We start from the raw sequence: 5256 nt of genomic DNA on the forward strand, positions 1-5256 counted from the left end.
TGGGAAGATAATTTAAGTGTTTCAACAAATTAAAAACAAGTGCGTGGAGCACAAGAGAAAGATTTAAAATGATAATAAAAAATCAAACAACAACTAAAGCAATTAAGGCGCCGGCCGGAAGAAGCCGCAAGCACAAAAGAGAATACGACCGACCAGCGGGATCATAAAAGCAACATCGAGGAGGATGATACAAATAATTACTTCAAATTAGAGGGCGCCTACTGGAATGCTTCATATCGTCTTCCTCTCAAACCCTCGGAAGAGATGCCGGTGGCGCTCAAAAGGCTGGAAGCCGGGAATCGTTCTCATGGAGAAAGAAAAATCAAAGCAGAACTCAACCGAAACCAATCACTCGGAGCGCGCGATTTTTCGGTCGCTAGTTCAAATCAAATTAACTTTATGAAAATCAATAAGCGGTTTATCGATTAACCGCTACAACCCTCCCCCCGCGCGAACCCTGCTCTTCCGCTGGGTTGGGAAAAAGACTTAAACCGGACCAGGACGTACGACACGTAGGCATTGTAAACGTGCCGTTAGCTCACACGCCGGATTACCGCGAGGGGATCATCTGTTTGGCGTTTATAATTTAGATTCGAGTGAGTGCCTCTCACCGCGTTGTTGTGGCGGGCGATAAAAGTTGGACGGAAAGATGTAATAAAATGAGCTTAGGCCGGGATTCGGGACACCTCGCTGACATCGGCCACTGTGTCGATGTCGCCGCTGTCGAGTACTCTTTAACCCCGACCGGGGGTCCCCGTCGGTGAGTTCTGTGATGAGGTTGTTCGCCCGAGACCGCTCGGATTAACTCATGGACTGCGGGGAGAATGACGGGTCCGGTTCAAAAGGTGTCGCATGGTCGCTTGCTGATTCACTCTGATGAATAAATTAGTGACACATTGTACAGTGTCGTTGGTAGGTTTAAATATCGACAGAAGTTAAGTTTTAACCTGTAAATGAAGCTTCAATCGATTTAAGAATTGTATCGTAAATAAGAAAGTCTTTTGATTCTAAATGGTTAAGTTTAACGATATCATTATTTAAACATAATGTTATATTTACTTGTAGATTTATGCAACTTTTAATTTAAATTAATTACAACGCTAACACAAGCCACAAAGTACCATTTATGACATAAAAATCATTGCTCTTGCAATCTTCTTTCTGTAGACATACCGAACTGGTTCTGGTTCCGTTTCTATAATTCTAACATGTATAACAGTCTACTGCCCACCTTCCGTTCGTTCTTGTTCTGTAATGTTCCTTTTTGACGCACACATACACACACACACACACACTTTAACAGATTCCCATTATTTTCTTTTCCTCCTTTGACCATAAACTCTCATAAGATTTTCTTTCTTTTTTACTTTCAACTGATGAACCACAGAGTGGAGAAGCCTCTGGCGTTCGGGTGACCGTAACGTAATCACTTCCAATTTTACTACCGAACCCCACCACCGTCCGTTCCCTCTGTTCCCTCCAGCGCCGTTCAACGCCCTACACGCGGATCGGCAGTGTGGATCTCTCTCTCAGCTGCTGTCAATTCCCTTCCGATAGGTCCCCGGCCATCCGTCGACACAAAGGTGTAGCCGGAGATGCTTCTTTCCGGCTCCCCTTCTCCCGCAAAGGCAACCGCACCACACCAAACCGAGGGCGAGGGAAGGAAGAGAAGCGAACGAATTCGACAACCTGGGCCTCGCGTTTGCCATGCTTTCCTTTGGTAGCCAATGTTACGAGAGCTGTATGTGAGCATGTGCGTTAGTTTTGCTGCTAGTTTTCGTCTCGATTCAACGCACGGCACAAACCCGGTTAGGTTGAGTGCTGAAGGGACGGCATGGGAAAAGTACCTCCGACGGTCATGGAGACTGAAAGGTACGTGTTGCGTTTTACGTCTCGTTTGTCTCACTTGCTCCAAGGAACCTGCTGTATGTCAGCATGATGCGAGTACCGAGAGGTGTAGCCATCGACCGGACGTGCCCTACGTCGCCAGGAGTAGCTTACCGCCTGAAGTAAGTGAACTATTTCCCGTCGCAGTACTTCCTCCAACTCCTGAATGTGTTTTTCTTGAGGAAGTACATTTACAGGAAACTATAAAAATAAGGCATTGACAAATGGCTGCAAAACTAAAGATGATAGATTTGTGAGCATAATTTCGATTTCGTACATAAAGAGTCTAATGTTCCTTGGCAATATCTTAGTGACACTATGATGAATATGGATTAGATTATGTAGAAACAATTTCATCAGTTAGCGGGCAACGATGTCAACTCGGTAGCTTTTATACACGTTTAGACAACCTCCCTTCGAACAGCAGTCGTGGCCGAGCGGTTAAGGCGTCTGACTAGAAATCAGATTCCCTCTGGGAGCGTAGGTTCGAATCCTACCGACTGCGGACTCTCTTAAATCTTTTTTATTACTACACATTCTCTTCACGTTATTACCTCGTCTTTTTTTTACTCCTACGGCGCAGCTTGTTTTGTTTTTGCAAAATACAGTGATGGCACGCAAAGCTGGTAAGCAAACTCGCTGCCCTCAAGCAAGAAGGTGGAATTTGTGTCCATAAAGCGGCACACATCATGCTTCGTCTTCCATTCATTTCTGTCTCATTTGTTTGATGATTACGTGACCTACCAAATTTATGTGACTCCACCGAACAGGATGTAACTTTTACCAGCGAAATGGCTTTGCGATAAAGTTTTCCCTCGAAGAATGATAGAGGCATGCATGAGTCAATGTTTTCAATAGTAGAGCAGTCTTTGCTTTATCAATTCGTTAAAGTTTCGCAGATTATTCATTCTAGTTTTATCTTGGATGCAATGAAAGGCGGTGTGTGCGTAATACTATGACAATAAATTCAAAATTTCTAGGTAGAAACGTCACACATTTCAGGACCGGAGAAGACGTCGCCACCGACGACGACGATGACGGCGATATTTTACTTACGCATTTCAATTAACATTTCACTAGAAACGGACCATTTTCTACGAAGCGTACGCGGAGCGTGTCGTGTTTCGGGGGTAGAGGGTTTATGTCTATCAACTGAAGGCGACAAGAAACACAAATACCATCTCCCAATCAGCCAATCGATTTTGCCTTGGCGCCCTTCTTCTTGGCCGTACAATACAAAATGTCCGAGCGAGCCCGCATACATCGGGGACGAGGAGTAACAGAATCATTACGAAGCGCCACGGGCCTCAGAGTTCGTCGTCGGAGAGTAAAACGCCGCTTTTTTCCCGCCGTTTGACAGTTCTCGCTCACACATTCCGCCATTCCCGACCCCTCACACACACCACACACCCCCTCTAGACGGGGCGCATACCGCCATGCCGTAGCGCGCGCCATGCCAAACGTTGGTGGTGTTTTATTGGAATTTAATTGCAATAGGAAAACACACCCGGCGAACACGCTGCCGCTGGCTTTTCGCGTGCGTCTTCAGACCTTCCACCCTTGGCTTCTTTTCCACCGCCCTTCGCAGCGCTTGTGGAAAGCGCCAGTTGTCCAGGGCTCCCGTTGTTTGTAGGCCGCGCTTGCACCTGATGAAGCGACGACGCTGTGACGTGACGATTACGAGGCGAATTAGTAAAACCCGAGAGAGCTTGCAGGATGGTCGGGCCGCAATTTTATGTTTTTGCTTCTCGTTTGCAGGAAACTGGACGCGCATACACACCCCAGAGTTGGAAGGTCTTCTGCCGAGCATAACGATGTGCCGTACTCGTCCGCCCGAGGTCTATGGCGGCAATATGCTGGACAGCCGATCCCAACATGGGTTGGAGAGCAGGCGGGGAGGATTCGCGGAGGGGAAGAGCAACAAAGCCTGCTTTTTATGTTGTGGAAAACTTTCCCTTCGTCCGGATTGGCAGCTGAAGCGTTCTCTTGCTTGCTCATCGTTTCTTTTGCCTTTACCTTTCTGCGTTCGGTTGTGATTTCCATTGTTTCAGGCTGGTAAATAAAATTTGAAGGGCCCATAAACACGTCAACCTTTGAGCATGCATTAACATTACATTAAACAGTTGTCAGTATATGCTTGGAAAATCTCAATGTATATTTTTAATGTCAGATCGCAAGTTTTATTTCTGTCGATGACAAGTTCCACAGGAAATTTTATATCGTGATGAACAGTTAAAGAAATATAATTTTGAATTCAACAGCATTCAACTAATGCCATGGTAATACGATACTCGACGGGTTAGTTCTAGTTCGTAACTAAAAATTGATGAAAAATAGATTTTCCTTGAGACATACTGGAAGAGCTGGAAACTCCAAAAAGGTGACACATCTGAGCTCGTTAAATGCCTTCTTTTTCCTTGCCATACCGTACTTCCCAAATATTTCCCTGTCCAAATGTCGACGTCATGATCACGTTTTCTAATGAAATGACAATTTAAAAGATTCCTTACCAAGGGAAACAAAACACGCCACACTGCTCCTAGACGACGCAAGAGAATGTTTTTGTGTCCCTCTTATTTTGGTTATCGAAATTTAATTACAAAACAGGCGCACAAGCATGCAAAAGATGCTTTCAAAGTCGACATTTTGGTCGTCGAGTGAGCGAGCGAGCGAAAAAACGACTACGAAAACGAAAACAAATTAATACACACAAGCGCCAAAGTTTTTATGCTTTGTGTTTGTCGACGTGTTGACGCAATAACTTTGTCCCCAACCGTCATCGTTTGGTTGAGGCGCGAATCGCACACGGCTCGCGGAAAGGTCGTCGAAAACAACCTTCGTCTGGAGAAGAGAATCACGTGCGATGGCGTGCAACGGTCGTCATGGCGTTGGCGGTGCGCGGGAGATGGTGGCAGCTCGCAAAATAACGCACGTAGAAGCTGGTTTTCATCACGCGCCACCGTTTCCGAGAAGCAGTCGTGGCCGAGCGGTTAAGGCGTCTGACTAGAAATCAGATTCCCTCTGGGAGCGTAGGTTCGAATCCTACCGGCTGCGAATACAAAGCCTAGTTTTTTTTTAGTACAAGTTTTTATTGTTTATAAGGCCTTCAAAGCAAGCTTGAGAAGCTTTACGTTAATATGTTTATTGACATGTATCTACTTATTTATTTGATTTAGAAGAGCCATATTGTAATCCTATTATCATGCCAATTCTGTCTCGTACTCCGCCAACCGCAGGTCGTGTTCTTTGTTATGGATCCGTAAGACAACACCAAAAACTTGGCTAACCATAAACTCCACGTCGACGTCAGTTGCCTGCAATGCGATGAAGGAACGGGGCTTGTGTCGTGCTCGGTATCACTTATTTTAC

General features: G+C 45.5%; 2 non-coding genes across 2 annotated transcripts; both read left to right on the forward strand.

Moving 5' to 3' along the window:
* Positions 1-2310: 2310 nt before the first annotated feature.
* Trnas-aga (transfer RNA serine (anticodon AGA)) lies at positions 2311-2392 on the forward strand. Its single transcript has one exon. It is a non-coding gene; the product is annotated as a tRNA-Ser (tRNA).
* Positions 2393-4859: 2467 nt separating this feature from the next.
* Positions 4860-4941, forward strand: Trnas-aga (transfer RNA serine (anticodon AGA)). The gene has a single exon. It is a non-coding gene; the product is annotated as a tRNA-Ser (tRNA).
* The last annotated feature ends 315 nt before the right edge of the window (positions 4942-5256 follow it).

Source organism: Anopheles ziemanni, chromosome 3 (assembly GCF_943734765.1).
Source record: "Anopheles ziemanni chromosome 3, idAnoZiCoDA_A2_x.2, whole genome shotgun sequence".
Taxonomy (NCBI): Eukaryota; Metazoa; Arthropoda; class Insecta; order Diptera; family Culicidae; genus Anopheles; species Anopheles ziemanni.